Raw genomic sequence first — 13,094 nt, 5'->3', positions numbered from 1 at the left:
TAGTCCTCCTTCTTCTATTCCTGGGTCCCGTACAGAAACCTGTTTGTCGTCTGGAAGGGCAGCTGAAGAGCAAGAAACAAATGCATCATTCTTTCATGTGCAGTCCAGATAGATAGATAGCAAAACAGCTGAGCTGGTTCGTTGACAAGGGCTTAGTATTAGAAAGCATAAAATTTTCTGGAAAGGTGCGTTGTTCAGTGATCATCTATCTAATAAGTGATCTTTGGATGCGACACAACATGAAAAAGTCTAGCTATTACCTGGATTCTTTCAGGGTACACACATTGTGCATTGCCTGCCAAATTTGAGAAACCAAAGAGAATCTGTTTAAACTGGGACATCCTACTATGGATAATAAACAGTAGTTGTTGGTGACATTATGGAAAAAAGCGGGATTGAACCTACCAGAACTTCAACAGGTTCAGTTCAAAACTTTGACGGTCATTTGCTGTGTGATATCTGTATTTATATTTTTAGCTATAGATAAAGCTAGACCTGTTGCTGTCCTTGCCAAATAAAGGATAGATATAAATTGTCTACAAAAAAGTAAGATATGGGACCATTGTTTATATGATATGGAACAATTTCATTGTTGTTAGTTATTCATTTTGGTAGAACTACAAAGTGCTAAAAGCCTTTTTTTTTTTTTTTTTTGAAAGATAGGAAAGAAAGCAAACTTAAAGCATTCCATTTTCTTTGGCATTTTCATACTGATAATGGGCTTGTTCAGCTTCAAGACTTAGAAATGCTTAGAGCCCAGGCAGTTAAGCTTAAAAAAGGCAAATTTGGCCTTACCACTCTGCTAAAGGACATTTTTCGCTTCTTATGTATTTCTAAGTGCAATTTTTACTGCTCTTTCAGTTGCTGTCTAAAACCACCAAAAATGCTACACAGGGCGGAGCTGCTGTTTCTTACAGGTAACTGAACTTCTGTTTCATTATTTTAATCATTTCTTTGTTGTTCTTGTATTGTGTATTCACCCCCTGGTTCCGCAGCCCACACTCACCTGCAGTAATGCTTGCATGAGTGTCCTGCGCGCATCTCTGCAGCAGATGTCACACAGTTCCACAGCACTTTAAGCCAACAAAAAGACAAGATTACAGTGATGCTGGTACTGCAGTTCCGCAGTTTATGCTAACGCTGCCACCAAAACCATGGTCTCACTCTTCTGCTGCTCTTTATTCTCCACATGCTTGTTCCTCTCACCTCCGCTTACCAACGACAGCATTTATTTGGCTGGTTGTTGAGCCAAATTTGATCTGTCTGGAAATTAAGCAAGCCCCACAACTCCTCCATGAACATGTATGCGTGTGTACACACACATGCATGCCTTTGGAATTACTGTGGAAGTGCTACCACAGGCTGCAGACACAGGTCATCACACTGTAAATAGGTTGGGCTTTGTCTTGTTTCCTCTTCACAGAGTGCCTGGCACACACAAAGCACTAGGCAAATAACAGCATTGCCATGGAAATGATCATAGCCAGTAAAGATGATTGCTAGTATTTGTTTCTTCTGATGTTGAAGGAATTACTGAGAGATCATTGTATTGGAACCCCAGGTAAATGAAAACGTGACGTCATTTAATCATTGGCTACAGCTAAGATTCAGCCTCTATCGTGCATATTCTATGAGCAGAGAAACGCCAGCGGTGTTGTAGGGGGCTTTCTGTTGGCAAAGAAAATCCCTAGGGTGAATGCTGCCCGGAGCACCACCAATGTCTGCAGTGGTCTGTGACCGCTGTGGAGAGGTTGTTCTCCCCACTGGTATCAATCTGTGTTATCGCAGCGTGCTGTGGGAGCGCTGGACAGAACGGCTCCTTTGTGCACCATTCCCTCTACGCGCATAGGAGTGGACGGTTCAGGCTCAGTTGAAACCGCTGCCTAAATAGGTGAGCAAACAAAGGAAGGCAGGATGTGGTCTTACAGTTCTAATTTTACATCAGGGGATGTTGGCACAGCGCTGAGCATGAGTAGTTGGTGGTGCCGATGGAAACGTGCCAATATTGTCAGCTGCTGCATTGCCAATATTGGAGGGGAAGAGGGTGTAAAGCGCTGGGTATAATTATGTGCATTACTGCCCTATTAACAGGAGGTAGGTGTTTGGTACCTCCTATCTTATAATCTAGGTTTTCCATGAGAACTGGGAATGTGACACATTGAAGAAGCGCCAGCTGAAAGAAGTGATCTTGAGAATTACTGATTGTATCATATCCTCTGCACAATTTTGTGCAGGGAGGGAACTATGCAGACTCTGCTGCTAAAAACCAAGGAAAGGAGTTGCTGTTTTGCCCTGAGTTATTCTGCTGAGAATAGCACAAGTTGTTCTGCCTCACAGACTTGTAACATCTTATTACACAATACAGACAATTCCACATCCCATAAAGCAATGATACAGTTCATTGTTTCACGGTGTCCATTTTTTGTATCTAATTTCACCAGCGGAAATGGGAATTGCTAGAATAATTTTTTTTGTGTATCAGCATTCATAACATCTCTGCAAGGGGCTATTTGACTTCCTACTTTCCTGCAGCTGTCATCTGTTTTGCTGTATCTTCCGCATATTGTTTTTCACACACATTTGCTATAGAAATTGTTCTGTGGCTTACCTAATCCTGACTTCTGTACATAGATCCTCACATTTTGCTGATACAATATACGGTTCTGAAAGCGAAGTTCCGTTCTGATTCACCTCATTCTTGGCAGCATTGCCGATACTGCAATTGCCCTGCACACACTGCGAGTCCCAGGAAACGTGACAGCTAGATCACCTTCCACTAAAAAAAGGTGTGACTCTTTCCCAGACACTTGCAGCTGCTGAAGCGAGTCTGAAAATCCTTATTTTAATGGGATGCACCGTTGAGGATCACTGTGGTACCTCATAAAGACAGTACCTTTTTGTTCTCACCTGCTGGACAATAACGTGTGCACGCACACGTGTGTGTACACACACACACACACACACACACTTGGGAGGGCTGCGTGCGTTGCTGCCAGGCTCCGTGCTTGCCCTAACTTGCTGTGCTTAGTAACTCAGGTTCAACACACTCTTGCTCCTACCAAGCTCGCTTTGTTGTTAAATCGTGTGTTAAATTGCAGAACGGACCCAGCAGGGCTGTAAGCAGAAAGCAAATCCTACTGATTTTCTCAAAAGCTAAGAAGTTAGAGATTTCAGACGCAGATTGGTATCTAGAAGAAATGATGCTGCAGAATGTTTTCAGCTGTTGGCTGTATCATTTTTGTCTCTTTCTCTGAGGTTGCGCTCCTGAGAGAGAGTTCTGACTTTTTATTCAAAGTATGGGAGGAATAGCCGATCCTCGATTTTTACACATTCAGGTATTCGTGCTTGAAGTGTTGTCTTCCAAGGCTTTTGCTTTGTTACTTAGCCGTGAATAAAAAGAAAAGACTGAACAAGCGGGAGCTTTTTCCCTCTTACAGATGAGACAGAGCTGTTTACTGTACTACATTGAGTTAACTCTCTGCAAGTTCACTGAAGGCAATGGGATAGCTAAGATGCCATTAAAAGCACAGAAAGGCCAACAAGTGTTATGACTGGAAATGATGCATATGCTATTAAAATACCCCTGGGTTGATCCTCACAGCCCATGCTTTTTTCCGGTCTGGAGGTCAGAGTATGCTTTCATTTCTAGGTTGAGCACCTTCCTGCAAAAATCATCGAGACAAAAGTATAGAAGCTCTGATTTCTATTTCAGGCCTTTTCTTGTGGTAGAATCCCATTTAAAAGTTCAGACTAATTTAAAGTTTCATGCTCACAAATGCAGAACTGGCCTGTAATTTTCATTAAGACAGACTTGTACTGTTCTGCCACTTCGTTCACTGAAGAACTTGCAGTATATTACGCCGAAGATTTACTACAAGCTTCATTAGCTTTTCGAAAGCCACTAAGTTCTTAATGTAGATTGGTTTGAATATGCCCACGATTTAAATATAATAGATCCATGCACTGATTTTTGGAAGGGAAGAATGAGTGGTGTAGAAATCTGTCAGGAGTCTTAGTTCTCAAAGGTCACGGATGAGCCTGGTCTACCACCAGCTAGCATCCCTGTGGTCTGCACATTTTATTAGGCACCTACAACTGCAAGATCAAACTTAGGACCAAACACCAGTTTTGTACCCAGAATACCTTCATGTTAGAGATTATCTTCGGCTAAGTGTTTTCGCCAAGGTTATGCTTTTTCATGTGTGACTTGAGAAGCGTAGAAAGATCAAAGTTAGACATGGACGCAGCCCCGCTCTCTGCTCTTGATTGTGCAATGGGGGATTATTCTAATGATGCAGAGGTAGGTGGGTGAGTCAAAATGCTTGTATGTTCATTAAGAGGACGTGGAATGGTTTTTGAACTGAAGCTTGGAGAATGCATTTCTTTCACCTTGCAGAATCGGGAGTGACTCTTTCATACTTCCTTGCTAAAATGAAGGGGGAGTGCTTTAAACAGTGGCAGAAGCTGACGTGCTTGCTCGCCTCTTACAATGTTTTTCCTGTCCCACCGTGACTGTGTTGGTCCTGCTTGGTTTCAGACTGAGCTGTTCAACGCTTCCTTAGCCAGCTGCTAACGTTCTATAAGCTATCTATCATTTTTCTGGGAGACAACTGGCTGCGTTTGTTGAGAAGGGAAGAGCCAAGTGATTCTCAAAGTCATTCCAGTGCAGTGTATATCAGGCTGTCTCATAAATTTTCCAAGTCTTGTTTTTTTCTCTTGTGAAAAAATAAAGGGAGCCTCAGACACAAATCTATAATTTCATTCCAAACCCCCAAATCTTCCAGCTCTTGGGGGAGTTCAGACAAATGTTCTGGCTTTTACTTTCTCTTTGGAAGTCTCGTTGTTGTGTGGGGTTTTGAAGCGCTATCAAAAAGACATTTTGCTACTGAATTCCCATCCAGACAGAAATACAAATGACCTGAAATTTCATAATAGTTTTAAAAAAAACTGTTACTATTAAATTCTTAAAACCTACATAATTCCCAGGTGATCTCATTTCCCAGGTAGATGATATGAGTAACGTTAAACACCTGTAAGCAGCCTGACCTTTGTAAAAGACAGTACATTTGCACAAGTGTTAATTGTAGAAATTGAGCAACAACTGCATTAGTCATCTGTAAAAACTGAACTCGAAGCTTCTGGTTGTAACAGTATAGGCATCTACTGCTGGTTGCACGTGCATGAATAACTGTATTATCTGAAAGATTTAAAATTCTTTAATTGAGATTATTCACATTTCACTGAATAGAGTTCTGAATATAGTATTGCTACGACTAGATTCCTTTGTAGTATGACTCCAGTGAGCTCTGTTCACTGAAGTTAATACCGGGAAAAATAAAGGATCCTATTTGTTATGGACAATTATAAATTCTCACTCCATAATAAAGAAACCAAGACAAATGGCAAGGCCTTTTTTCACCACGACAATCTTTCTCTGGCTTGCAGCATGAGAGGGAAACAGAGAAGGTGCCTGACGAATACTCTTTATGTCATGCCAAGAGAGAATTCCTTAATCTTGCGGAATGAATGACGTGGGATATACAACACTTCTCAAAGTGGGAGTAAAGCATGTCACAGCTAGCTTACTTGCCAGGCAGGCAGGCTGGGGAGGGGTAGATTTGCCTCCTCACCCGCCAAACACGCCTGGCATAGACTGACTGTTTCTCCCAAATATTCCTCTCTCTTCTCAACAGATTCTCACCTGCTTTTTCCCCTGAACCTTTGAATGCATAGTGTAAGTTAGGTTTTAGCCTTAACTATTTCTCGTTTATTGAGTATTTCGAATATCTCCACAGAGACCTACAGAGACTATTTTTTTGTGGGGATTTCTCAGACAAAAATACTTGCGCATGTTTTGGGTAACACATATGCACCAAATCGGAGGCTTTTGAAATCTTGACTTGCTCTGCAAGGTGGTATAAGATGGTCTGCGAATGCATAGTAAATCCAATCCAAACCAAACCATTCCTGTTGCATCAGAAGTCCTGCACAGGTGGCAATCACCTCTACAATATACGCACAATAGCTCTCATGCTTCTTGGAAACACCAGCCTGGCAGTGCATGAAGCATAGAGCTGATCTGCAGGTGTGCAATAGGGCAGTCAATAATAGTCGGATATCTATCAGCTGCGCCTAAAGTCACAATTCCAGTCAGACTGTCTGATATCTGAAGATTCTGAAGAAATGTATGAAATCTCCATTTTCTGCCCAGACGCAATTTTTTACTGGAAAAAGAAAAAGTGTCCAGGGAAACCTGGATATGTGGTAAGCTGGTGCAGAAGTTACTGTCTCCGTAAGAGAGGCAAAGGCTGGCTGAACATTCTTTGCTTTAATGAACTAGAGTTTATTAAACAGAATAATCTGAAGCCATGATGCAGGGCTTCCCTCGGGAAGCAGGAGACAGGTGGGCTCCACTGAAACAAGGGAGAATCGTATTTGTTTGATTTATTTTTTTTGTTTTTCCTCATATATTTAGAAGATTATAAGCATACACATACATGTCAGGACTATTAATAACAACATAACAGCATGGGGTTTGCGTGTGTGATTTATAAGGGTGATGATAATGGGATCAAACCTCGTCACTTCTCTAAATTAATCTGGGTTAGGGATTCCTCTGAGAAAATGTAGGTTTAAACTAGATTAAACAATTGGATCAGTTTAGATTTCCTTGTTCATGTTATTATATTCCCACAACACAATTTATTATCAGCAAATGCCCTCACAGAGAACATGGCAAACAGCTGTAAAGCTGGGGAGAGGCATCACATATGTAGGAGGCATCATTTTAATTGCATAGAATAACATTATCACTTTCATAGCACTAGAAAGATGCCTTAGCAATATTTTTGTGGTCATTGCCAACATAAAATACAACCTTCACAGAAGTTCTCTGTAAAGGAAAGCTAACTGTTGAAACCAATACTGTTACAGTCTGCCAGCAGTGCAAGAAGATGGATGGTACTGGTGTGAACACCACAAAGACCTGGGTTTTGGTCCCACTCATATTATACACATTTTGTGCAGCTTCATGCATGTCATTTCCCCCTCTTTGTACCTTTGCTGCTTCTCACACCATTTTCTTGGCTTGGCTATTCAGAACAGCAGGCCCCCAGGACAAGGACAAGGACAAGGACCGCTGCCTCCCAAGTGTTTGCAAAGCAGTGCAACATAAACAGTCTTTCAAATTCATGACAAAACCTTTCAGTCCTCTCATAAAGGAGAAATGCTAGTACTTGGTTGTCTCCCAGGTGATGGGATTTCAAGCTCCTTTTGCCAGAAATGCACATGATGTAGCTAGATTTTTATTTTTTTTTTTATTTTTGCATAGGTTACCAATGAAGGCTTAGTATCTGTTTTTCACCTGTAACAGGAAACCACTGCAGCAGTAATTCAGCCATTCCGGCACAGCCTGTGTCTATTTATAATTGTAGAAGGTAGGAAGAGATCTCAAGAAATTATTTAGGGATCAGAAACCTTTCAAAGTTTGCATATTAGATCTGATTTCTTTTTCCCTGCTTTGAGGCTATGTGCGCTGGAAAGAACTTACTGGGAACTTAGAGACGCTTTATCTGATGATGACACTCTCATGATGCCATGGCTCCCAGCTCCAGATGCCACGTATGCCTTTCAAATATGTGTCTGCAAGTTATTGTGTACACTTGCCTCACAAGCTGTTGCCCTTGGGTCTAGTACCCCCCTTCCCAAACACACTCAACAATATCTAAATGATGACTTTTTCAGACGTGTTTGAAACCATCAGTACTAAAGACTCAATGACCTCCACTGGCACCAAGGCTTTCTTAGCCTCCAAGCTAGGAAGTTTTTCCTTATATATAGCAGAAACTGTAACTAGATACTATTTAAGATCTCTGCTCCCCTCTAAGCATTAAGAGTTACCTACTGCTTTCCACTGAGCAGCTACCTTTTACATATTTGAAGACTGTTATCGTGTTTCTTCTCAGTCCTCTTTTCTCTAGACTAAACAAATCCAGTCCTTTGAGATTGCCCTCCAGGGTAATTTTTTAAAAAGTTTTAGTTCTTTGTGTCGCTCTCAGGACTTTCTCTAATTGCCCATTCCTCTCTTGAGTTCGGTGACCAAAGTGAATCAGTCCATTTTCCAGTTTGAGACCTCACCATTGCTGAGTAGGAGTGGAGAAATTATTTCACGTATCTCACCTAGCCAGTTTATACATTTCAGCACAATACTTGCTTTTCCACACCTGTATGGCATTGTTAATTTTTAGTCAGCTTGAGCTTTTCCAAAATCCCCAAGGCATTTTTATGCAGGTCTTGCCGTGCTGGCTACTCTCCATTTGGGGGTTTATTCTTACCTAAGCGTAATGTTCTTACACCTGTTCTTACTGCACCAAATCCTATTGTTTTCAGACCATTTCTTCAATTGATCAAGATGCTAATCCTGCCACAGTGCTTGTAGAACCTTCTCTACAAATTTGGTAGCCATACTTGATATGCCATCTTCCAAAACACAATGAAAATAGTGAATGGTATGAATCCTGGGAAGGGCATCTGCAGAACTGCTTTCCATAATTCTTCCACGTCAATAATGAACCGACGATAATTCCTCTTCTAGGGTTTGTTTTTTTTTTCAAGGAGCTATGAGTCCACCTTACAATAGTTTCGTTTTAGCTCACTTACAAGAAATCACAAGAGACTGTGTTGAAAGCCTTGTTCAAGTCAAGATATGCAATATCTATTGTCCATAAGACCTGCTACTTGTCAGAGAAGGAAATTAGCTTGGTTCGGCATGATTTGTTCCTGGCAAATCTTTCTTGGCCTCTACTTATCATTTCATTATTTCCCATACACAAAAGAAAACTTTGTTTAATTATTTGTTTCAGTATATTTCCAGCAATTCAAGTTAGGCTGTTTTCTCCGCCTATATTCCTCAAGCTGCTTTTCTTCTTTTTTACAACCAGGCACTGCAATCACCTGTCCCCCGTCTTCTGTTCCCCTGGTGCCGCGGGAAAGGATCCCTCACGGCTCTAGGATTGCCTCAGCCAGTTTCCCACATGCTCTCAGTTGGTTTCTGTCAGGTCTGGCTAACTGAAAAATAACTGAAGTAGTCTGTTCTGTTCTTTCTGTCATTTAACCTTAGACATTAATGCTTAGCCAACTGGTCACAGTTAATTCTTTTTGCTGAGGAGTGAGGTGAAAAAGACATTAATCACTTTTGCTTTTTCTGTGTCACCTCTTACTCGTTTTCCATCCTTGTCGAAGGGTAGATCATTTTTTTTGCCATTGTCTTGCTCTAACTTCTAATGTATAGAAGTGCTTTCTCGTTACCCTCCCTTTCCTTTGCTAATTATATTGACTTTTTTGCCTTGGCCTTTCTGATTTTATTCTCACAGGCTCCTTTTACACTTTTATTCTTGTCCTTAGTTTGATGTAGCGTACAGTCACATTGGAGGGCTAATGGGCCACTTACTGAGATTTAAACAAGTTGCTGCTTGTAAGCTGGGGCACAGAAACTGATGGTGTGCCTGCTGTGGCTCTGCGGCTTTCTTTCCAGGGTCATCCTCCACCTGCTCATGCATTTATAGATGTTTCCTTGTCATCTTGTAAACCCCATAAACTACCATTTGTTACAATTACCTTTGGACTCGTATCACTGACCTGCCTACCCCCAAGTTTAAAGCCTTCCTCACACAGTTGAGCCCTCTCTTCCCACTTTTTTCCCCAGGCCCCACTGGCACTCAGCAGTTCTTGGAAACTCACCTGAGCCCTCCTGGTGACTTCACTTTCCCAACCACACATTAATTTCCAGTGTGCCAGAGCCAGTGCCTTTGCCTGGAAGAACTGGACACTTTCAGAGTCCCTGACTCCTCCACTGTCACTCCCACCACCGTCACTCCCACCACCGTGCAGCCGTATCCGACTTGCTCATGGTCCTACCTGGCAGAGCCATTAACACACATGCAAAGGAGCAGTAGAGGGTCTCTGTGAGAGGGCCAGGTGAGTCACAGCAACCTTACTGCACCATCTTGGAATTGGGTTTTTGGTGGGCAGGACACCGTCTGGGGTATCAGGCTGAACAGCAGAAGGATGCCTCTTCCTCCCCTTTCCATAAAAAAGAATCACCAGCCATAAATACATTTGGTTACCTCTTGGGTGTGATGGCTTTGGGATGGGCTTGGGTTGGAATTATCTGCAGTTTAAGGTTTTGTAGATTGTGGTTACTTGGTTTGAGATGGTTAATATTTCCCGTGATTATCTCAAGAAGTTGATATGTTCTTCATTCAGAGCACTTTATATGCCTAGCACCAACTGAATTCAGTTTCATCTGGGATCATTCAGCACTTCTGCAAATTAGACCACAAAATGTCAATTCAGATACCCAGAAACTAGGAGCATGAAATTCGTGGCCACCTGCAAGAAGTGTGGTTTAACTGACTTATGCAGCATCATATGAGAACTATGTGGCAAAGGAGGGATTGAATCCATTCCTAAAGCAGAACTCAGCTGCTTTAACCAAGAGCTCATCCTTTTTCACGTGATCCTGTACTGTCATTTACTGCATTTGCTGAAACAAATGTGGAAAAACCCCGGTAGACAGCATCCTCCTCCACTATGTAGTCCTGATGCAGCTCCACCCTGAAAAATAAATGTGGCAGAGATCCCATGGAAAAAAGTATGCAATTATTTACTTTGCATATGCATATGCAAAGGAGACGAAGGAGAAAATAGCACTTCTCATTATGTAGTATTGATTTTGCAACCTAGTCTTCATTAAAAGCATATTTTACATGTGCAATTATCTAGCTTTTAAAAAAGCAAACAGTAAAAAAACATCAAACCCCCTTCCATCATGCAGCATCATGTTGTTGTAAATGCCATTAGGGCTGGAGCCTTTAGCTTTACCACAGAGCTCCCTGCCCCTCTGAGCTAACAGGGAAACTGATAAGAGCGGTGAGTTGTCATCCGTGCGTGGACAGCAGGAATATTAGACAAATTTACTTTGCTGGGGGATTCACACGTATTTGCTGACAGAAGAGGACCGGTGGCAGGGGGTGAGTAGGGGTAGGGAATCCAGAGATCTGTGGTTTTATTAGAAGCTCTGCAATACATTATTCTTCTTGTTCTCTTATAGCACAGACCATTCAGCTTCCTACTACCCCATCTTCACCTGTCCTAGTCTTCTTCAAAATTGCCCTTTCTCCATCCTAGTCTTTTTCCATCCATTCTTACTTCTCCCTTCCCCATTGCCTTCTCTTTTACATCCTCTCATTAGATCCTAGAACTACTTTGAGAACACCACATCACAATCTGCTCCACATTCCTTCTCACTTGTCCCTGCTGTGGTGTCTTCGGCCCACACTTTTACCCCTACAGCCCCACTCTTCCTTCATTTCTCAGCTGTTTTCTTCCAGTCCTTCCTCCAGGGGCAACCCTGCCCACGTGTCTAAGAGCCATATTCCCAGCTAGATACTTCAGGAGCCCAATGTACGAGCTTACAACAGCCCCGTCTATTAATATTTTCTCCTTCACTTCAGCTTTGCTTGCTCATCTGCTCCTTTGGGACTTCTGATATTTCACTGTTTTGACCCAGCTCCATCTGTCACCTCTTTGGAGTATGTCTAGACCACAGTCACTGCTGTGACTGCAGAGCCACGCGGGTGTTCCCATGCACCCATGTACTCCCTAGTTCACCTGCTGTAACCTCAAATGTACAGTGCCCAGCTACAAACCTTACTGAGAAGGTGAGTAAACGCTAGGGAGAACAGGCAGGTATCTGTGTCTGTATCTATATCCCTGTCTATAGTCTGTAGACAATAGAGTACCTGCTCTAGGTGACCCTGCTCTGGCAGGGGGGTTGGACTAGATGATCTCCAGAGGTCCCTTCCAACCCTATGATTCTATGATTCTATGACAAACACCAGTACAAGCAAACAAAAACACACTTGGCAGTGGAATTACTCTTTCCACAGGCGATTCCCCTTTTCTGCTGACACCTCGGAAAATCTGTCCCGATCTGAAGTTCAAGACAGCCAACATCCTAGTCCTAAACCTGTGATAAATTTTAATTTGATATTGTGCACATATCACAGCTAGAAATTAGAGGAGAGAATTGGCTTTTCTGTGGTGCACAGAGTACTTGTTTCAAAACTAGGTATATTCCATCATAAGAAAGAGATCACCGAAGTGCAATATAGTTGTGATTAGAGAGGCTATTAATGGTAATTTTGAGGTTTTAAAAGTGCAGTATTTTTTCTTTCATTTTCCGCCTTAATCCTGCCATGCTGGACTAGCTTCTTTGTCAGGAGTCTATGAGATATTGCATGGCATTTTTTAATTCTCTAAAACATTTCCAAGAGCTTTTTCACAGAATAGGTTCTGTATTTACATATGCATATAGAATGCATGAGGACATATTTTTAGCTTGTGCTTTATTAGAAATAGTGACGTTATTCATTAGTGCTCTCTGTGCTGCTCTCTGGCATAGGGATGGATGTGAAAAACACTAAGATGCAGAGAGTATGGTTTGCTTTGTAGCATGACCAGCCTCCAGCATGAAAAAGTCATGACTTGAGCCTCTCAAAAGTCAAAAGTTTACACTTGTTACTTAAAAAAACCCCACCTATATTGGGGGGCGGTTGTATTTCCTTACTGAGTATTTAGAGCATGGCTACTACACGTTTTTCAGACCTCCCTCTATAACTGTGTGCTTTTAAATATTAAATGAGAGTTTCCTACGGTCTTTGGATACTTGTGGTTAGCGCTTTGAGGAAAAAACAAACTTGTGAGATTCAAGGTAGCTCATACCTGGTGGACATGCTACACCGGTAGTGTGAATGTCAGAAAGTGTAAGAAATTCCCACAAAGATACGGGCCGTCGCAGGTGCATGCAGTGGTCGGTCCGCGAACAAGTGTGCACATAGCTATACGTAGGCACGACGCGTGAGACCAGATGCCCATACGTTGCGTGGCATGCAGACACAGACAGATATAGTCACTCTACCTGTATTGCTAACATGCACGAAAGACCCTCAAGCATACACATCTCATTCAGCAAATATATATAGGCATGCCTTAGGTCCCAGGCACAAGTGTTTCTGCATGCGTGAATAAATCCC

The sequence above is a fragment of the Chroicocephalus ridibundus genome, chromosome 1 (assembly GCF_963924245.1).
Source record: "Chroicocephalus ridibundus chromosome 1, bChrRid1.1, whole genome shotgun sequence".
NCBI lineage: Eukaryota > Metazoa > Chordata > Aves > Charadriiformes > Laridae > Chroicocephalus > Chroicocephalus ridibundus.
The sequence above is the reverse complement of the archived record's forward strand: the minus strand, read 5'-3'. Positions refer to the sequence as shown.